Source organism: Microtus pennsylvanicus, chromosome 3 (genome assembly GCF_037038515.1).
Source record: "Microtus pennsylvanicus isolate mMicPen1 chromosome 3, mMicPen1.hap1, whole genome shotgun sequence".
In the NCBI taxonomy this organism is placed as follows: Eukaryota; Metazoa; Chordata; class Mammalia; order Rodentia; family Cricetidae; genus Microtus; species Microtus pennsylvanicus.
In genome coordinates, this window is record NC_134581.1 from 122,261,551 (window position 1) to 122,284,183 (window position 22,633).

The 22,633-nt window shown below is 48.4% G+C and overlaps 1 protein-coding gene across 6 annotated transcripts in view; it reads right to left on the bottom strand.

The window, feature by feature from the left end:
- Positions 1–22,250, bottom strand: part of Chd7 (chromodomain helicase DNA binding protein 7) — a 179,626-nt gene extending 157,376 nt beyond the window's left edge. For 3 of the 6 annotated variants that reach the window (XM_075967015.1, XM_075967013.1, XM_075967008.1), the window contains exon 1: positions 21,913–22,249. The gene's annotated coding sequence lies outside the window, so the exon portion shown is untranslated. Of the gene's footprint in view, positions 1–21,265; positions 21,290–21,632; positions 21,654–21,912 lie in introns of those variants that run through there. The other 3 variants (XM_075967014.1, XM_075967011.1, XM_075967009.1) reach the window with 3 other exon arrangements.
- Between the last annotated feature and the right edge of the window lie 383 nt (positions 22,251–22,633).

Sequence of the window (22,633 nt, forward strand, 5' to 3'; positions counted from 1 at the left end):
CCATGCCACTTGTCCATGGGACATGTTCTAACCCGAGACAGAAGGAAGCACTAGACTGCCCTCCCCACCTGGCACCAAGGAAGTCAACCTGGATTAGTCTACTAGAACAGAAGACACACAGCCCCCACTACACAGCCAAGTCACACATGCATGCACACACATGCACACACACTCGCACACACGTACACATACACACACGCAGACATGCGCACACACGCACACATACACACACTCGCACACACGTACACATACACACACAGACATGCGCACATACACATACACACACGTACGAACACACATGCACACACACTCGTACACATGCACACACACACGCACCCAGCTAACAGCCAACTGAGTGAAGCTATCGACTGCCAGCTGACCACAGACATGGGTGGAATCCAGCTGAGTTCAGTACAAACCGACAACTCACAAACTGCAAGCTAACTCGGTGGCTGCTGCTCAAAGGGCTGAGCTTAAGGACCGTTAGGAGCACAGAGCCACAAGTAACTGAGGTCCCTACACTAGAAGCCGGTCCTCTGTCACTCCTGTGACCCACTCACCAGCATCTGAAAAGCTTTGAGACTAAAAAGGACTGGACTAAAACTGTGGGTTTTAGTCCACAACCAAAATCGGCCTCAACCTTCTCAGAATCCAAGATAGAGGGGTCTCGGCATAAGAAGCTCAAAGGAATCGATGGAGTCCTGTTCTTCTAAGAAGCTGAAATGAACAAGGGGCAAAGACAACCTGAATTCAGTAGCTGTGCCCACTAAGTAAGTAAGAAACGATGCTTAAACTCACTAGAAAAGTAAAACATGATATTTTCAAAGCTGGGCGGTAGAGGTGCAAACCTTTTATCCCAGCACTCGTGAGGTAGAGGCAAGTGGATCTCTGTAGGTTCAAGGTCAGCCTGATCTACAGAGATAGTTCCAGGACAGACTCCAAAGCTACAGAGAAGCCCTATCTCAAGAAGACAATAGAAAACAAAAAAAAATGAAGCATGATTTTTTTTTAAACATCTATATTTTCCCACTCTTGAGCCCATAATATGTATGAAAGGAAAACCGGCACTAAAGAAAAGGAAAAAGGTTGAAACCGTTTCCCAAGTCCACAGAATCCAGCTATATAGAGAAGCTACAATCTAGAAAATCCCACCCCTTCCCAACTAAGAATGCAGGGAGAACCACAGAGAAAAACAACCCGCTTAACGGTAACACTTACTTTGGGAAATAAAACGAAAAGAAACAGGGTTATGGGGATTTCGTACAGATGCAGAAAATCACCACTGAAAAAGAAGGGCACTCAGAGCCAGAATCTATTCCACCATAGTCCCCACTTCCGCAGTCTCTAACAAATGGGTCCGTGGGCATTTGATACACTCGCTTACCGCTAGTGACTGGTCCAGTGCTGCGACCCTCTCATTCGTTCACACTACAGTCATTCATTCATATATTCAAATTCATTCATTCTCATTCCCCTCCCCCTGACCTAATTTTACCTGCGGCCTGCTGATTTATTTGAATTATTGTTAGCTACTTTAGATGACATTCTGAATTACCCCAATTTCACATTGCAAAACAATACACTGTGTTCCCCTTCCATTAGATTATTTTTAGCCTAAACATATTATGCACAAAACTTCCTGCCGTCAAGCACTAAGTTGGAATTCAGACAGACTGTTGGACATCTGTGAAGCCAGCCACCGTTTCTGAAAAGTCTGGTGCTCTAAGGCAATGTCAAGCGGCCTGAGCTGCACCACTGCGGGCCTGGCTGGCCTCTCGGCACTCCTCCAGAAAACACAGGCAGGCACCAGTGCCCTCTTCGGGATGGAGCAGCTTCCCCAAGGTCACACAGGAAGTGAGAACCAGGTTCTAGCACAGAGTCCACGACCTCAGAGAGCATCCGCCACTGAGCTCCAAGGCCTGCTGGGTAATGTCTGTCAACCAGCTTCACCATAACTATATGGCACAGTAAGATGGCCAATGCAGACCTAGACACCAACTGCAAGGGAGAGGAACTGTCCCTAAGGTTTTACTGAGCCCTGGGCAAGCCACTGTCCAAGTGCTAATTCAGTATTTCATCCCTGCTCATCTTTTGAGATGTAAAATATTTCCACAGAAACAATGAAAAGCTACCCAACAAGAGCAATCAAAGGAAAGAGCCCACTTCACTAGCCCATTCTGCGCTTAGAAAGTACATCAAGAGGGCTGAGTCCTCAACTCGGGAGCTTAGGGACAGGAGGCAAGGACAGGTCCTTGAGAGTTTTGACTTGTTTCTTACTCTAATTTCCTGTGTCCTCTCCTGGGCCACCCAACAGCACAGCGAGGTTCCAGGAGGGAAGCAGGAATGTAAAGGTCCCACAGGAAGAGGACAGAGCTAGTCACAGCTGAGGTCAATCCCAGGCATAAAGAGCGACCGTTGTTGGGCAATAGTGGCGCATGCCTTTAATCCTAGCACTTGGGAGGCAAAGGCAGGTTAGTTCAAAGCCAGCTTGGTCTACAAAGTGAGTTTTAGGGCAGCCAGGACTATACAGAGAAACCTGGTATCAAAAAAAAAAAAAAAAAAAAGAACCAAAAAACAAAAAGAGAGTCACAGAAAAGGCCTCACTCTAGGTAACCAGAAACATAATTGTGTTACTACTTACCTTTAATCCAAGCACTCAGGGGGCAGAGGCAGGTGGGTCTCTGACTTCAAAGTCAGCCTGATTCACAGAGTGATTTCCAGGTCAGCCAAGGCAACATAATGAGATCCTGTCTCCCTAACCCCAACAAAAGGTATCAGTGTGTACAATTTTGAAATTACTTCAGAATTCTGAGTTCATCTGAGTGGTCACATGCTCTTGAGCGGCATTAAATATTTGGTTTTTATAATGTATAAGCCTGAGATGGAGGAAGGCCTCTTACATTTTACACAGCTCTTCTGCTTAGGGCTGAGCGTGTTCAGTACTTCACCAGACAAAGGGGAAATGAGAAGGGGTGACCAAGAACTCAGCAGGAAGGTATCCGATGGGTGGTCTCTTCCAGAACACTGCTCACTTCAGCGCCTCAAAGGCAGAACCTGACAGCTCTCCCAGAAAGCTCCAGGCTTCCCAAGGACACTGAGGCCCGGCAGTCTTCCACCTCCACCGACGACCAAGGCAGCTGACAGAGCGTTGGTCCCCAGCACTGGTTTAGCATAGATATACTCTTAGTATATGCCAGGCTACTGGGGAAGGCGCTACTCACCACTTTGGTCATAGCACGCAAACTGCAGCATCAAAAGTCACTGGCCCTGTTCCCCAAACAGGAGGAATCCAACCATGCCCTGAGCCCAGGCAGCCTTCAGCTCCAGCCCCGCCACGCTTCCTCTGACGGCTAACTGGACACTTTAAACTTTTTGAAATGACTATCCTGTTACATGAACTCATCCTCTATGGCTGCTGGCGGGGGACCATCTAACATAACTACAGTAGGTCCACCCACTGAAGTCTGTAGGAAATGATCCGCCTTATACCGTTTGTCTTGTCATAAGGGGGTTCGTTCATGTCGGTATGCAGATACACATGTGCACGTACAGAAGCTGCGAGACAGTGTTTTGCTCTGTTACCCTCTCTGTCCTCGCCTTTTCACAGGGCCTCTCTCTAACCACAAGTTAGCTAGGCTGCTTAGCCACTGGGTTCTTGGAACTGGGCTTCCCTTGTAATGCTAGGGTACGCGCATGAACAGCCATACCTGGCTTTTCACATGGGCGCCGGGGATTAAAAGCATGTCATCATGCTGCCATCACTTGACCCTATACTCTTAACGCATTCCTAGTGCACAGTCCTCTCAGATTATCCGAGGTACAAAAAACTAAGGGGTCCCTTCGTGCTTTGTATTCCTGAGCAGTCCATTTTAAACTTACGGACAGGAACTGTTTTCCTACATTAGGTACGATGTAGATGCTGCCCTGTGCTGGAGCCCCACAGGATACCCCGCGCACGACGGCTAGCAGTACAGGTTTTACTTTACTGTTAGCTTTAACAGAGTTTGGCATCACTCTTGCAAACCATCTTGAGATATTGTTTTATGGCATTCGATGTATTGGCAGCATCTGGCAGAGGGACACTGTGAAGAGCTGCTCACTATGGGCCATGGTTAGGCCCAGTAGCCAAACAGGGCATACGGAAGTAGGTTCATCTATGCTGTACTGCGTTGTGTGCCGTGCACTGTGTTCTGTGTACCATGTGCTGTGAACCATGTGTTGTGTGCAGTATACCATGAACCATGTACTATGTGCCATGTACCGTGTGTGTCGTGTACCATGTGTGCCGTGTACCATGTACTGTATACCGTGTACATTGTACCATGTGTCACGTCTGACGGGGCCTATAGGGTAAGAAGTCATACTGGACATAATTAAAATGACAGACCTTTGGGCTTACGTTTCAATTTTAGATATATTCAAATAAGTTTTCTAAGTTTGTTTATAAACATAGCAGCAAGGACACATCGTGCACTTGACACCTTCTTAAACTTAGTGAAATATAGAAATGAAACAGAGCTGCTATGTTCAGATTCTGTGGCCTGGGCTTTGCGCAAGCACTGGCCCAGTTACTGCCGATTATCTTGGGGCAACACCACCTTGTCACTGCTTTCCCTCTCCTCGGTCATGTTTGCCTCGGAAGATAACAGAGACCACAGAAGAGGGAACTAATAGTAGCGTTCTCACGGCAACAGGATCCCTGAAATCGGAAGAGATGTGCGTGTGTATCTGTGTGTATGTATGTGTGTCTGTATGCGTGTCTGTGTGTATGTATGTGTGTCTGTGTGTGTGTATGCGTGTCTGTGTGTGTGTTGCCCTCAAAGCTTCCCCAGACTGTGTACTCAACCTCCAGTAAGGAAAGAGATGTGTGCATTTGTGTGTGTGTGTGTGTATTTGTGTGTGTGTGTTGATCTCGAAGCTTCCCCAGACTGTGTGCCCAAATTTGCTTCTCCAGTACAGAAGACGCAACTCCAAGATGAAAGAGTTCCAGGTTCCAGAAGCTTCCCCTCGCAGCCTACAGTCTCCTGCCAGGACACAGTAAACCTTTTAACCCCAAGGTACTGCCGTCTCCCAGAGCTGCCCCATCTCCCAAGCTGGGCAGATACAGAGAAGCTAGTACTAATGGGCCTGAATGCCAAACACAGAGCTAGTAATACAAATGCAAAGCTCACCCACAGAAACCCAAAAGGACAAAATGCTTGCTTTTGCTTTTGTTTTTATTTTTTGTTGTCAGAAAATACAGCTGCCAACAGAAGGAAATTTCTTTCGGTAAGAGAAATGTTTCAAATCCTGCCAACTAATCTAAGGGGGAAAGAAGAACCTTAAGGCAAAGTTGGACCTTTTTCAGGACTTTAATTAGTTATAAAAAAATATTTTTAAAACAAAAAAGATTTCCTGTTTATACCACCAAAGTGATGAAAAACTACAAATTCTTCCATACAGTGTCATTGGTTTCTCTGATTTTACAATCCTATCAGCATAACATTTCATAAATATAAAGGGTGAGAAAATAAATAGTAAAGTAGAAACTGCCCACAGCTCAGTTGGTTTATTAAGTGCTAACGGTACAAGACGCAGAGTAACGTATTTAGATGAACTACTGTATTAATCGCCATCCGCACTTGTGAAGAAACTATGTCCTGAGCGATGTAACTTGTCCCTGCTCAGTGGAACTAGTCATCTGTCCAAGTCACAGCTTGTAGACAGCTCGGTAGGAATTCAAACCAGAGCTGGTCAACGTCAGAATCACAGCTTTTAACTAAGTGAAACCAGGGATCCTTAAAACTATCCATTTTTCAAACTGATGTGTTTCCCTCTGGCATTTCCTACGATTAAGATTTAACCATAGTTAACATAGCATTTTGAAGCCTTCTGTTTCCCCGGAGCGTGATCTGCAACATCTACCTGATATTCAAATATAATTCAGCATAAATTTAACCACCCCCAACTTCTCGGTGTGGCTGCTCTCTTTTCAGAGCTGACAGGCCTCGGGACTGCTGCTTGGGACACAGGTGACTGACACACTGCTGTGGCCACACATAAACATCTTTATACACCCATGGCCTTTCGAAAGGTTTGTAGTTTTTAAACTTCTGGCAGTAATAAGGTAACGGGTCTCATCACACTTCAGGGAGAAATTATTTTAAATGTTCACAGCTTGATAAGGAGGGTTATTTTCATTAATTTCATTTTGAGAATGCATGGGTTTTACAACGTAGCCCGAGCTAGGCTCAAATGTAACAGTGGCTCTCCTGCCTGGCCTCCAAGCACTACAGTTACAGATATGTGCCACTAAGTCTAGCATAAATTACTCCTATAACCTACAAGTCTCTGTGTTTAGTGATGGACTAAGTTCTCTCCATCTACACCACTGACTATGCCCTCCCCATTTTCCTACGAGGCTGAACTCAGAGTGCACTCGGGTACCATCCTGCTCTAAGCCAGGGCCCTGGGAGCAACAGGTTACCCTCCCACACCCATCACCTCACATCATCTCCTGCAGTTCCCTGCCCTCCCCAAAGCTCCACTGCCTCCTGGCTGTGCTATTTCAACAGCCTCTGACTTTTTGCCTCTAGTCTCTCTTCAAGTGCAATCCACCACACATTGCCAGACTAACCTTTCGTCTCCATTTCCATCATGGAACCTCAGTGAGGACCTCACCCAGGCTGAACTTCCAACTGCACCACAGTGCAACCCTCTCCTTGCTCTCCAACCTGCTCCCCTTCTCCTGGCCAGCACTCCTGTCTCCCAAGGAGGCTCCTGGGACTGAAGCCTGGGAGGAGGAAGTGTGGTCAGCAGCGTAGGACTGTGCTGTTCCTCACCAAAGGGCCACAGCTCCAGGCAAGCCACACTCATGAGAGGGCACCGGGTCACTAAGCCCTGCCCTGGCCTCTGTGGGCTGTTCTGGATGGGCTAGCTGGCTCCTACCATGGCTTTGGCTGATGGCCAAAGTTCACGCTACTGTGACCTCTCTATTCTATCAGGAAAGACCCAGACACCCTCCTGACTCAGTCTTCACTGCTAGCACACTGACCACACCTCATTAAACTCTCCTAGCACTTCTTCAGATGCGCTACCCTCATCACCCATGTAGTCACATGGTAACTTGCGCTTCCAAGCAAGGGGAAACATTTCCAGGATCTCCAGAGATTAGCAGAGCCATAACTTGACACCAGTGGGCCTTCAACAACTGTAAAGTCAGACCAAAAGGTCAGCAAGACCAACCTACAACTTCGCATGCAACTCCGGAAGCTCATAAAATCAGCTTCCACCAGGCAAACCCATGCTTCCAAGTGACAAAGAGATCACGCTGGAAGTCCACGCTGAAGCTGCTGCCTTATGTGGAGACATAAATCTGAAAACACGGAAATTCCCCCTGCTCTTCACGGCCGCGTCTCTGGATTCATTCACCCCCTTAGAACTGACAGGGCCATGGACCTCTGTGCAGAGATTCACATCTGTGAAAACTGGAGAAGCCTGTCTTTCTGAAGCTCATTCCTGAAATCCTGTTGGCAAGGCATGTTCCCTATCTCACTGTGGGCCTTAGCCAAAGGGACCATAGCCCTAACATGTCTCTATACAGTCCCGTTCCTAGAGCCAATTCACGTCAGCACTTGGCTCCTCCCCAGGTCTTCCATGGATGGTTTTCAGGTTTCCTGTCCATACCATGTTATAGCATGGCAGTGAGGTGACGATCCACAGGTCACCAGATTGACCCACAGCATCCTGTGAGAACCAAGTGTCAGCAATGTTCTAATCAGATGCCAGGAATGTGGTAATGGGGCCATGATAACTTACCTCCTCTTCCCTACCCACACTCTGAACCAGCGGGGAGGGCCACACAGGGGCCACCTCCCAATGCTACAATAAGGAACCTCCACATGAACTACCTGGTCCAACTACACTTGAAGTCTTTTCCACAGAAGATGCCCAATAAGGCTTTCCTGGAGGAGCAGAGCTGAAGTCAGTCCTCTCTGTGGTTACAGGAGCACACAGGGCCTTTCTCCTCCAGAACTGCACAGCCAAGACAGCAGGTCTGGAGAACACAGGTGTGAGGAAGGGAGATGCCCTCCACAGGAACAAGCAAGGAGCAAGGGAGGTTCCCCCAAATAGGTCACCTCCCTGGGCAAAGAATGGTGATGATAACATCTAAGCAGTCTGTAACTCTGCTCAAAGGCCACAGTGCCAGGACAGACACACACACTTACACAGGCACGGGCACAGACATGGACCCAGCACACAGAACACAGAGTGCTGCAGGTGTGGCATGTCCCAGCTACGCAGTTGCCTGTGCCCGGCAGCCAGGGTAGGTGTAGGAAAGATGCAGAGCAACAGCCAAGAGTGAACTTTTGTTAGAGTTCTACAAGAGGGAAGAGGGGCCGTGCCCTGATCATACACAGATTGGAACGCTAAAATTGAAGCCGTTAGGGTGGTACTGAAAACAACAATTTTGGGGTCACATGTGAAAACAAAAGCTGAAGCTCTGACCCTGAAGCAGACCTACAGAAGGCCAAGGCCAAAACACCTAGTACAGGAAGAAAAGGAATGCCAACAGAGGCTGCAGGCGGGAAGACTCGGGTCCCCAATGATCTGCTCATCAAAGTTCAGAACAAGAATCAAGAGATGGGTGGTCAGAAAACCTAAGCTGTTAAGGAAGCTGCTACTCTCTGAACATGAACAGCTTGCCCTGGCAGCACCATGCTACCAAGCCCTGTACTTCTCACTCCCTAAACTACCTCAAAGCAGCTCTTCTTTAAATGCATAGAAACCATAAGCCAGGCAGTGATGGCACACACCTTTAACCCAGCACTCTGGAGGCAAAGGTAGGCAGATCTCCGTGAGTTCGAGAACAGCCTGACCTACAAAGCTAGTTCCAGGACAGCTAGGGCTGTTACACAGAAAAACCCTGTCTCAAAAAGCAAAAAAAGAGATAAAAAGGAAAAGGAAAAAGAAAGAAATCATTCTGGCTTACAATGAATAAACTGTTCCCAACAGATGCTGTTGCTTGTCAATTTCTCTCGACATACACCTACCACAAGTCAGAATTACTCCCGAAACAAGTTCCTAATCAGACCATGGCAGAAAAGAGAGTAAAATGTATCAATAAATACAAAGTTACTTATCCTGGAGGGCCATTGTTTTAATAGCACTTTCTCCAGCTACTCACTTTCCCTTGTATCCTAACTAGCGTGCCAAAGAATGGCTACAAATTATCCACATTGATATAAGAAAGTAACATCCCTCCTAACAGCCCAAATACATTGTAACAATCTATATAGTCCATTTTCTGAACCCTTTCCCTTTCCAAAGTATACACACTGAAAAAAACAGTCTTCGAGTCTTGCTTTGGGGGTTACAAATGGCAACAAGAGCTGACCCTATGAACCTGAACCAGACCAAATAAAGGCAGACCAGAAAAAGGCTGTCAGCAAACCCCAGCATACAGGAAAGAGTAGAGAAGAAAGACCCATGGGCAGAAGCAGCATGGGAGAAGACTCAGGACCCCAAGGGAGTCCTCACCATGGCCCTGGGTAGCAGCAGTCAGGAAGATGGGTGCCACAGGACCATGTCAGAAACAGTCCAGTAGTCAGGTGGGCTCTAAGAAACACGTGGAGATTTTAATTCAACAAACTGACTTGCTGAGAGGGAGTCTACACTTTGTGAGAAATACACCAGCAACTTTTACAAGATTTGAACTCCTGCTTTCAATGCTTGAAGCAGCATCTTCTCAGGACCTTCTCCCTTCCTGACTAGGAAGTCAAACAAATCCACAACCAGATACAACAGTGGGCTGGAGTGGACAGTACTCTCCTGGTCTGCCTGATACAGGTCAGACTGGTTTAAGTACTGTGTTGTGATCCATTAACAGGAGCCCAATGACAGGAGCTCATCTCTGAGTTCTAAACCACTGAGAATTGCAGAAAGACAATCGTCAGCCATTCTCCAAGGTGTAAACAAGCCTGAATTTCTGTGACTCCTCCACAAAGTGACCATCCCTCCTTCGCCATCAAAGACCATGGACATGCAAACGCTAGGGCAAAGACTTTGCAGCTGAATGAAGCAGCAGAGCCTGCTGCTAAGACTGTCAGCACAGCTGAGCCCCTAATGTGTGCTCAAGAAAGTCCAGAAATTACCTGTTGCGTTCAGTTTTGCCCTTACGAATGCACTGACAATACAAAGTTTTCCTTTTCTGCTGGGCACTCACAGCTAAACGGAATGAATCATAGCATCCCAGTCGCTCTCAGCGCTCCTCACAAACTCGGTATGTGCTTCATGGAGAAGCTTGTTTTTATTTTTCTACACATTTGCTTTTAATTTCTGTACATGCATGCTTCCCCTACATATGTATAAACCACCTCCATGCTTGGTACCCACAAAGTCAGAAGAGGACAGTGGGTTCCCTAGAACTGGAGTTATGGACAATTGACAGCTGCCATTTGGGTGCTGGGAACTGAACCGTGGTCCTCTGTGAGAGCAGCTAGTACTCTTAACTGCTTGCTGAGCCATCTCTCCAGCCCCTACTTAAGCCTGCTTGGGTTTTTTTTTCTTGTTGTTGTTGTTTTTGCTTTTAGTTTTTGGTTTTGTGGTTTTGCTTTGGTTTTTGCTTTTTGTTTGTTTGTTTGTTTGGTTGGTTGGTTGGTTGGTTGGTCGGTTGGTCGGTTGGTCGGTTGGTTTTTCAAGACAGGGTTTCTCTGTGTAACAGCCTTAGCTATCCTGGAACTCACATAGTAGACCAGGCTGACCTCAAACTCACAGAGATCCACATGCCTCTGCCTCCTGAGTGCTGGGATTAAAGATGTGCAGTACCATACCCAGCTCCTATTTATTTTTTTTTTAATAAGTGGAAAAGTGGTAAGGATAAGTAGTAATTCAGATACATGAAACTCTGAAGATCAACACTCCTGAAACAAAGATTAAAAATTTAAGGATACCAAAAACATATTACGTTTTAACTAGAAACCCAATGTATTCAAGCTTATAACAGCATATTGAATCCTGAAGGTCAGTACTATAAATGTACAAAAGCCAGAAATAGACCATGTGAGTTTTTTAACTTTTTACGTCTGTGTGTGTGTATGTGTGTGTGTGTGTGTGTATACACCATAGCACTCCTGTGGGGATCACAGGACAACTTACAGAAGTCCAGTTTTTTGTTTGTTTCTTTCTTTCTTTTTTACACCATGTGGTTCACAGGAACTGAACTCAGGTCGTTAGGTTGGGCAGCGAGTGGCTTTACACTCTGAGCCATCCCACCAGCCCTGGAATACAGCATTTCTATTTGGAAAAGTAGTACCACTACTCTAGAGTTATCACTCCTTTTAAAAGGCTATGGGCAAGGAACACACCCAATGGCATGCAGGTCTAGATGACATGTGACAACTTTATATACACCTATGCAGGTTCTAAGTGTCACTAAAGGGATAAATTCTGAGAGCTGCTTCCTTCTATGAAGGCATGCTGTGAGCAGCCTAGGGTATACTTACACAAAGATGCTAGGATATCCACTGGGTAATGTGATGCACTATGCATGCAATCCTTCAAAGACCAAGTGTTGTTATATGGCAGGTTTTGACTCTGTGTATGGTTGTGGAGATGGTCTGTTGTCTTGTGTGTTAGCAGAAGCAGTCCACAAGTATTTCAGATGCTCACACTCACAAGACAGTGTTCATACCAAGGATCAGAATGATAGAGTATCACAACAGCAAGCCTTGTAGCATCCTGGGCAACTCCACCATGGGCAGTGAGAAAAAGATGCCCAGCGAACGGTATCCTGGATAAACACTGGGGAGAAACTTCAAGAAAACCAGTTCTGCAATGAGATAAATAATTCAACGCTGGCTGTGCCTTGTAAACGGTGAGGGAAGGACTAGCACAAAGTCCACTTTGTGATGAGCCTGTGTCTTTCAGGTTGAGGAGAGGGGGCCTCACAGACTAAAATCCATTAATATCCAACCTGCAGCCCCTCAGTTTCTCTCCAGGAAATGACTCTAAAAAAGCTCATGTGTACAAGATCTCAGTCTGTTCTTCATATCTGCCTAAGGTTTGGGCCACAGGTTGACAAGTGTACCTGCCCTGGCTTCAGTCAAGCTATACCCATTCCATACTGCAAACTTGGAAAATTATATTTAAAAATTTCCAAAGCTACATTCTATCCCCCTATAAAATGACAATTACTATTCCTACGTCCACATTCTCCCTAAGCCTACCTCAGGATCCAGTGAGAACTGTTTGTATAGACAGCTTGGTAAAATACTAACGCACCAAGTCCATGCTCTGTGAATGCCAGCTATTTGGATCAGTCCCTTGGACCAGTCTTCTTTTGAGAACTTTCATCTTTCTGTCCCAGACTAGGAAGCACGATAATTCTCCGAGAGCTTCACTAAGTCTTCTTCTCTTTCCTGAAAACTGGGCTTCCTTGTGTTCTAGCTGCCGTTCACATCTCAAACTCCAGTCCCGAACTTATTCTGTTTAACCCCTTCCTTACCCAACAATCACAAGTCTGGAGACGAGAAGACACTTGTTCTGAGTCTGGGGAACCTGGAGCTCCCGGAGACTTGGGTCTGACAGAATTTATACTTCAAAACTCACTGAACCTGCCCAGGCCACTGGCCAGAAAAGATACTGTCACTCAGTATTTGAAGAACAGCAGTTCTAGGAGAAAGGACAAATGGTTATTTTCTAGAAAGACACCCAAAACCCAATGCACTGTGAAGCTGGGGAGACCGACTACTCCCTCGACACTGACACTTTCAGGACCAGAGACTTGGCGGCCCCTTTTGTGTAACCAACAGCATCAGCATCACCGGGGTAACTGCCGTGTGGTCATCCTGCTGGATGGAGGTGCATGCAAGTGTGAACTTTAAAATGAGCAGTCTGGCGAAAGTGAAAACTGTGTGGCCGTTCACCACTGCGGGCCACTCGCTTGTCTACTCATCAGTTAAGACTGTCGTCTGAGGAACCTTTTTAATTAAAAACAAAATCAAGGATTGGAAAGATTGCTAGGAAAGTACAGGCATTAGCTGCTGGATCTGATGCTCTGTTTGGATCCCAGGGTTCACATGGTGGAGAGAACCAACCTCCACAAGTTGTTCTCAGACCTCCATAAGCACACTGTGGCATGGGCACACACACACACGTGCACACACACACACACACACACACACACTAATTAAATAAGTCTACCATTTTTTTAAACTTGATGGGTACAGCGACTAAAGGTCGGCTGATGAAAACAGCAACTGCTCACCCACTAGGCCATATTGCTTTACCCCGCGCTTCTGGCACAGTGCGTGCCCACTTGGCCTCACCATATCCTTGGGTGGGTGGTTGGATCACAATCCCCATTTGTAGGATTCCTATCTGGCCTTTCTGCCGTAGGAGTTCAAGTTTCTAGCCAGCACAGAGTATGAATGTAGGGTCTCCACAAATGTTTTCATCTCCGCAGAAGAGGAAGTGTCTTGAAGGTCAAAGGGGCACTCTGAACATTGTGTGCCAAAGCATCACAAAATGCCACAGACACAGCAAGCGCAAATGGGCGGTGTGGACAGGCACAGCGCGGGCTGGCAAGGCTCCGCCAAAGGACATGCTGTGTGGTTGCAGGGTATCACTCATACTTTTAAAGCCCCTCTTCTTATCTCATGCAAGAGAAGGTGGTCTGGGTGCAACAGTAGCTCAGATGCTATGCAAGCAGATGCTAGAACCAAGCAGATTAGAACTCACGCTCCTCCGCCACAGACTGCAGTGGGAAAGCCTCAGTCTCCTCAGCTGAAAAATGCAGTAAATTCCACCTAATACCTAGAGTTGCTCTTGATGAGTAATCAAGAGACCCATTAAAACACTCAGTACAGGCTATACGGTGTAACTCGGTGGCACAGCCTGTGTTTACTATGTAAAGTCCTGGACTCAACGCCTGACTCCCACAGTTGTTCTCTGATCTCCACACGCATGCTGCTGGCACAGTAACATGTGTGCACAACACACATGCTCACACGCACATGAGTGCACATACATACATACACAATTATGGATTATTGTTAGTTAGTTATATTTTGAGATATCTTGTTCTTTGCTTTTCTTCAGTGCCCAACAACAATTTAATCAAGACTTTAAAACTTTCAGGTGTACATTTTTCTGACATGATAAACATATCTAAAACTAATTACAGCAAAAAATCCAAACACAAACAAGGTTAAGTACATAAGAATATATAAGCTACCAAAATGGAGGCTTTTAAGTTTCCTCTTAAGATTAATGGTTAACAGTTCACGGGCTCCACCCATACATAAAGTAATTGCCAGGCCCACACACTATAAAATACACTTGATATTAAGGCATTTCTTGTTGTAGAGTTATGCTGAAACTGACTGTATTACTCACCTAGAACACTAGCAGGCACTGCCTCGGAAGCTAATGTATGATTATTATTCTTGAAGGGACATCTCAGTGTTTACCTGCTCATGTTAAACATACTTAATGGTTTAAGTAATATGTGCACCTGTAATTGTTTCAAATATCAACAAAACAGATTTCTACAATGTCCAGTTTCTCAGAAAATTAAACAGGAGACATTACTGCACTCCTTCGAAGGTTAGGTAGTCCCCCAACCTGCTACAGAACTAAAACAGAAAAAAAAAACAATTAGCAAGGTATCTAGAGCCTTCATCAGACACACTGCCAACCTACGCAACTGCTTTAAGATGATGTTCTCAAGAAGAAACTCCCCAGCAATGCTAGCACACATCTGATTCTCGGCTGCTGTCCACACAAAGGCTGGGGTAGATGTGCACGTCACCTGTGGTCTCTCTCGGTAGCAGTGACTCTATGCCTGAGCCTGTGTTGATAAAAGAAATACATGGTGTAAAACTCAAACCCACCACATGACCGCTGCTCCCAAGTCACTGCTGAAGCCGAGAGAAGAGACAGCCCCAAGCTCTCACTCGGTTCATCAGCCCCTGAAGCCCACACTGCAGGAGGCAGCCGACACCTTCCCATTACCTTACAGCTCAGAGAGAAATGACCTCGAAAACACATGCTGGCTAAACCAAACAAAAGAAGGTATCTTAAAGGACCTTTCGAAACCTGAAACTAGGAAGCTGAAGAAGTACCAGAAATACGCTGCCACCAAAGAGCTGGCACAGGGCCTCTGAAATGGTAATTGGAGCACCCAGGTATTATACTAAGAGACCCTAAAACAAAGATACTAAGTTCCAGGGAAGACATCTCCATTTGCAAACAAAAAATAAGTAAAATAATATCTATAACCAAACAAAAACAATTAGAAACAGAAAGTTTATTTCGATGTTAATATTCAGGATTTTCGTAACTTGTTAGCCCATATATTGCTAAAATCCACCATTCAGAAGCTTTTCTGCATTTGTCAATCGACATCTCTCCTCTGTTACTAGCAACCATGTTGTATATAATCCACTTTCTACAACTGAACTGCCTCTGAACATAATTTACATATTAAACTGGTTTATACATACTCCACTAAACACCAGGTAAGTATTCAGGCCAAGGCTATTATTTTTCCCCGATTACTTAAATAATGTATTCATTTCTACAACACCCACGTAGGACCGCAACTGCCTCGATATGATTAACTCCCTCCAAGAGGGAAGCACAGCCCTGGAAGCACATGGCACCCACGAGCTATCTTCTGGAGGCCCGGGGACCTTGCCTGAATACGTAACAAGCAACTGAAAGGAGGTTCCAGAAGAGAAGACACAGAAGGGCGAACGTGGCCAAGTCTGGTTACCACAGGATTCGTGCTCAGCCTCTGATGACCCAACTCCTACAGAGTGTCCACGTTAGACTAGTAAAAGAGAAAGGCTACAATCAGACCGGCTTCAATGTTTACCACCTTCTTCCTGTTACCCTCAGCCTTTCCCCAGTGGGCTTACCATACACTAACAGGTAGTAGATTCTGCCTGAAAAGTCTGGAATACCACTAACAATGAAAAGACGGTTACAATAGTTACCCAATCCACAGTCAGGATCTGTAATCTCCATCACATGCTCAAAGAATTCACGGACTTCTTCCTCACACACCACCCTCGTCAGGTGCCTGCTGCCTCCACGATCAGCACCACCAGTCAGCCAAGAGGGCGATGTGCTAGAAACTGACATCCCCAGAGACCTCTCTTCCAGGACACATCCATCTATCTTCAAGCCGGATTCACTGAAATTCCTACAAATTTCTCACATCATGTCCACTGCTCTCCCTCCCCAAGGACGCCAGTCGAGGCCACACTGGCATCAATCCCAACAAAAGCAGACCGAACACTGCCTACATTCTTCCACCTTCCTTCCACCCACTCATCCTCTCATTTCATTCTGAAGACAATCCTGCGCTGTCAATCAGCCTGAACCCTCAGTACTACTGCTGTATTCCAAAACCCCAAATTCCACAACGTGTCAACGCTGCCTAAGCTGGATGCCACCGGCATGCCTCGAGGATCTCATCTCAAAACTCCATGATGGCTTAAAGCTGCCACCTCCCCCAGGTCAGAGGGCACTGCTGCCTCTTACGTTCTCAAGTGTTCCTTGGCACCAAAATACAGATGACAACGCTAAAGCCATTTCTCAGTGGTTGAGTCCACAGAGTGGAAGAACTCCCAGTGTCTGCAGCACCTGGCCTCACAGCAGCTTGGCTCTCTGAAGCTCTACCAAGTGTCACGTGTCACCACTGTGTTCTCAGACTGCACTACTATACCTTTCAGGTGGTAGGTACCCCCCCAAAAAAAACAGCTGAATCGAAAACAGAACAGAAAAAACTATCAAGAGTCCGGAAAGCCAAGCCTATAGCCTACACAGGCAACATGGGGCTCAAATGACCACTGAGAAAGTATCTACCTGATTCAGCATCAACAGCCACTAACACACCAGAGAGCCAGTCAACCTTTACCCACCAAAGCATGTTTCTCCATTTCAAAGCAAAAACAAAACAGACACTTCCACCTAAAAGAAAAAAAAATTCATGTTTGCAAGGCCTGACAAGTAAAATGTAGTCATCTAGTCGGGACGATGAACCCATGATCCTACACTGAAAACAGTCATCAAATGTTGGAATAATCATCTCTGCTTTTTTCAGAATAGATAATCAGGGGTTGGGGGGATTTTAACACAGCGGAGCAAACAGTGGTCGTTTAGGAGCCTGGCTCTCATGGGCTCCAGAACTCTGAAGACAGAAGGCACTCTCAAGTCACACCATGAAGAACCCAACCCTCCTAGAGCTATCTCGGTTGTCCAGGAGATGAGCCCACGCCTCTCCCTCACAAGGCACAGTAGGAGGCACAGGAGTCAGGAGTGCCTGGGGGAGCACTAACTGACCAGTAACTCAGTGGCCAGCTAGTGGCAGCCCATTTAATTAATCTCTTGGCTCACTTTTTTAATCTACGAAGTCAAAAAGTTCAGCAGGCTCTCTAAGATCCTCACATTCTAAATATCTGAAGGCGCGGGTGACTGTAAAATTCAACTCTATATGACAGAATCTTTATGATGGGTGCTTTCTATTATAGCACAGCTGATCTCACGAAAAATGTTAATATATTGATAAAAGACACAGACAATGAGTGTTTTAATTACCGTTCCTGCTCTTGACACCCACCATTCTACTCTGACCTTCATCCATATCTGCAACAGGAGTGATACTCAAGTTGAAGTAAGCCATTACACCTTTGCGTTTTATAGAAAAATATGTTTACTCCCATTTTTTTTATTTTAAATACTACCAGTCATCTTCAATTGCCAAAGATTTTTAGAAGACTAAATAAACAGTTTTCTTAAGAGAACTGGGGCTGGAGAGATGGCTCAGCAGTTAAGAGCACTGGCTGTTCTTCCAGAGGACCTGGGTTCAATTCCCAGCACCCATATGGCAGCTCACAACTGTCTCTAACTCCAGTTCCAAAGCATCCAACACCCTCATACAGACACACAAGCAGGCAAAACACCTAAATAAATAAGTAAATAAATGTTTTACAAGAGGACTATTTTATTTCACAAACTAACGACTAGAGAAACCAGTGAAGAAACAAGAATGCTAAGTTCTAATTTTTAAATGGCATAAAAGAAGAACTCTTCTGAATGACACACAAATGTGTCTGCGTACGAATAAAGAGCCACAGAGGACCAACGTCTTCCTTCAGCCAAGCACGACCTCTCAAAGGTCCTTCCCAAGGCTGTCAAGCACACCTAGCTGTGCCTGTGGGAGTGCGTGTCTTCTGCGTAGAAATCGCCCCAATTTGGGGAGTCATCACTTTCTTCAGAACAACTTTCAAGAGCCCTGCTTTCTAGGTGCACAAGCTGTTCGGTCCTGAGCATGCTCACTGTTGTGATGCCTGACTTACAGGTGTTGTTTATTAGATGACCACGGCGCCTGCGATGAAACCAAAGGTCCTATCTGGATACAGAAGAAAGAGAACTACCACCACCACGGTTCACCCTGGAGTGAAGACAGGCAAAAAGAAGCGTCTATGCTACTAGAGAACAAACTCCCAGAGAGAAAGTCCTGCCTCTTACACAGAGTTCCACGGTGGAAGGCTTGCACAGCCAGGATGAAAATGAACTTAAACGGGAGGTAACTAAACGGCAAGCAAACTTGATCATGCACGGCAGCATATAAAATACAATTCCAGGTTTGAAAGAACTGTCCCAAACCTGCCTCCCACGCTGCACTATGGGGCATCCAGCAAATGCACAGGCCGGTGTAGCCCTGTTCGCTGCTGAGAGGCAGGCCTGACTTTGCATCAGCATGCAGAAGAGGTTGTAATATGTCCTTGATGTTTAAAGTCAAACAGGAACCTAAGGTGCCCAACTCTCAGTAAAACCAAGGCTAACAGAGAACACTCCCGTCGGAGGAAGTATTGGAAATATTCCGTAAGTCAAACAAATAAAAAACTAGAGCCAGCCTAGATGAATCCACCCATGCAGTATTTTAACACCGAGTCTCTGGCAGCATTAACACTGGCATCTGTATTCCCAACCTGCAGTGCTAGGTAACTAGTTTATTTTTTTCCTTGAAAGAGAAAAATAAAAGTTGAGAATTACTATCATCTACATATTATGTCTCTATTCTGTCCTCTGTGTCAAAGACATGGGAAAGGGAATCAATTTTAAAACTGATGTCAAAATAATTCCACTGATTAAGCCAGTTTAACCAGAGCTTAGAATTTACATAAGTTTTTAAATAACTTATTTTTTTATCTAGAAAGTCTTTGAATTTTGAAAGCATAAACATGGGATAAAAATTTATAAACTTCAAATATACTAATCTGTCCAGTTTTCTTTGGGAGGGAAACAGTATGCCAAAAGAATATAAATAATCCAAATACACACTCCCAGGAAAGAATCTCAAATCATGAGTGTCACACTGAGGAAATTCACCTGTTACAAGCCTGTCAAAAATTCATAATGTCCCTTAATCAGCAGATTACCAGAAAGAGGGAAGGGGAATGTCATATTCACCCAGTGGACAAAACAGAAAAAAAAAATTTAAATAGCTCCTAAAATTCGTTGATCAAGTCCTTTTCCATTTCCAATATTTCCTTTTACTCTGTTGCTTTTTTTTTTCTTGCAGTTTTTCAGGGAAAATAAACTTTTCATAAGCAAACTGGAAGACTTAAAATGTCTCCTACTTATCACCTCGAAAGGCAATCCTTGGAGTCCGCTGTGCCCCAAGCCTCTAGCTTTCCGCCTCTTTATTATCGTTGTCAATGAATGGGCCCCAGTCAAATGAAAGCTGCCATTTTAGGGGGAAGACTGGAGGGCTTTCTGTTGTGCAACAGCGAGACAAAAACACTGCGCGACAGATGTACTCTGGGGGCTGGGGAGGATGCAACTTCATAAAACCGCTGCTCAAGTTATTTCTCGGCCATTACTGTAATGGAAACGTAATTATAAGCGGAATAAATCAGGTACCAAGCTGCTGGGTCATCGCCACTAAAATTTTTTGTCATCGTTAGGACAGATCTGTGAGGAAATAAAGAGATGTATTTTTCTCCCGTTGATTATCACACATATGAAGAGTATTCTCCCTCTTACTGAAAGAGAATTGGGGGAAAGTAACAGTGGACCCCTTAGGAAGGTGTCACCCACTGCAAAGACGGCTTCTTTTAAAATTAAAAAATAAAAATAAAAACCAGGGCTCTCATTAAATTATTTTAAAATAATTATTTAATATATTCCAGAGATCCAGTTCAGAGGATAGACACAGTTTAAGTAAGTTATTTAAATCGATTGCTAGATAATATACAACGGGAAACTAAAAAGTATACTTAGCAAGTGGAGAGCTGGATAGTGTATCTAATTCTAGCAATTCAAAGGAAACTCTCCATGTGGGTTGCTACTTTTCTTTTGTCCATTGTCTGTTCAGAAGAGGGAAGGGGAAAAAAAAAACTAGTTTAAAACCGAGGCGGAACAGTCTCTAAAAGTGACCTCCTGGGAGAACCGTACTGCCCGGCCGCAGCACTCCCCGCGCCGCCCGCTCCACGGGGGCGCTCACAAAGCGGGCTGCCGGGCCGGAGTTTGGGGTGCGCTCCCACGGCGCGGGGCTCCTCGAGGCAGAGCCATCCGGAGAAAGGCGGCTCGGGAATGATGGCTGCTCGGGGCCGGCGGCTCCTTTCCCGGAGTCTCCTGACCAGTCCCCTGCCCCCGCCAGCCGGTCTCCCCCTCCCCGTGCCGCTCGCCCCGCGCCGCCTCGCCCACCCCGCACCGCGCCCCGTCGCGCCCCGCCCGCGCTCCGCGCCCCCACCGGGCCCCGTCCCCGGTGCGAAGCAAACAAACAACGCGTCCCCCGCCGCCCTCCTTCCTCTCCCGCTGACCGCTCGGCCTCCAGCCACCTCGGTCGCTCGCGCTCCGAGCAGGCTCTCCGCGGGGGCACCGCGCAACCCCGCCGCTCCCGGGCCACCTGGCGACCCCCGCCCCCGCCCGGACCCCGACAGGCTGAGGGGGAGGGGAGCGGGGACGCGAGTTGGGATCGCGGATTAAAGTCGCTATTATGCCGCCGCCTGCGGCCGGGCCAGCTCGGCAAGGTGGGGTCCCCCGGTCGCCCGCCCGCGCTCGCCCCAGCCCGGCTCCCTTTCTTCTCGTCCTCCCGCACTTGGGAGCCACCGGGGTGCCCCGGGAGCCCCTGGCTGCGGGCTCGGAACTCCGCGGCTGCCGCCGCCGCCGCCGGCTGGGCTTGGGACGCCCCCCGCGCCGCGTGTTCGCGCCGCCCCCGCCCCCGCCCCACGCGGCGCCCCGCGCACTTTCCCTGCCGCCGACCCACCTCGCCCGTGGCTGTCCCCTCACGGGCTGGCGCCGCCGCGCCCGCAGGGACGCACTTTGTTCGCGCCGGTGCGGCCGCCGCTCCCGGCGAGCGCGGCGTGGTCGGGCCGGAGCGGGGGGCGGGGGCGAGGCGGGGGGCGCCGCCGTCCCCGAGCCCCGCGCTCTGCGCCCCGCGCCCGCGCGCCCGCGGCCGCTCGCGCCGGAGTTGGAGCCCAACTTTTTCCTCCTTCCCTTTTCTCTCGAACGCAGCCGGCAACTCGTGCTCGGTGCCGGCGGGAGGAAACGCGCTCGCGCTCCCCAGCGCGCAGACACGCTCCCTCCTGTCCCCGTCCCCCCCGACGCCGGCAGCACAACAAAAAGCCATTTACATGCGAGGAAGTGACCCTCGGCCGCCCCGCGCGCCCCCGCCGCCGCCGGCCCCGCGGACGCAGGCAAAAGTTGGGGCACCGGGCGGCGCTCGGGCCGCGGGTTCGGGCCCCGCGGGTGACCCGGCGGGTGGCGCTGCGCTCCTGCCGACCGCGGCCCCCGCGCGCCTCTCCCCGCGCCCCGCACACGCCCAACTCCCCGCTCGCAACTCCGCGCGGCCCCGGCCCGGCGCGGTTTCCTGCCGCCGCCCCTCCCGGGGGCGCCGGGGAAGTCAGCGCTCACCGGCTCGCTCGTTCGCTCGGACTGCTCCGCCGCCGCGCGCCGTGGGGAACAAAACGCAGAGCGACTCCGGAGTTGGCTCGGCGGCCGCGGCCGGGGGCTGATCCACGGGCGCGGAGTTGGCCGCGCGCGGACGGGGCTCTGGCGAGTTGCGGGGTCTCCGGGTCCCCGGGCCGCCTCTTCCGCGGCGCTCCTTTGTGTAATTCCACTCGATTCAAGTTTAATCCGATAGTTCCCGAGCACGAGCGCGTCCGCACTACCACGGCTCAACCCCCGCGCCGCCGCCGCCACCGCTGCCGCCGCCGCCGCCGCCGCCGCCGCGGCCCCAGCACGCCAGCGCCTGCGCGCGCCCTGCACGCCGCGCGCACGAGCCTCCGGGGCCGCGCGCGCCCGCGGCCGGCTCCCTCCGCGCCGCGCCCGCGCGCCACCACCTGACGTCAGGCGCGCCTGGCATAATTTATGCAAGAATTCGGCCGGGGTGGCGGAGGCCGCGGAGAGGCCGAGAGAAGGGGGCGGCGCGGCGCGGGCGGCCGCCCCTTCCCGTCCTGCCGGGCGCCGGCGCTTCGGGCGGGTGGCGGTCCCGGTGCGCGGCTGCCACAGCCTCTCGGGCCGACTGCCGCAAGCGTCCGGGCGCGGGTGCAGACGGTGCCACGTTTCTGCGCAGCACCTTTCCGGAGCCGCGGTGCGCCACCCTGGGGCAGGAAGCCGTGGCCCGGAGCCCGTA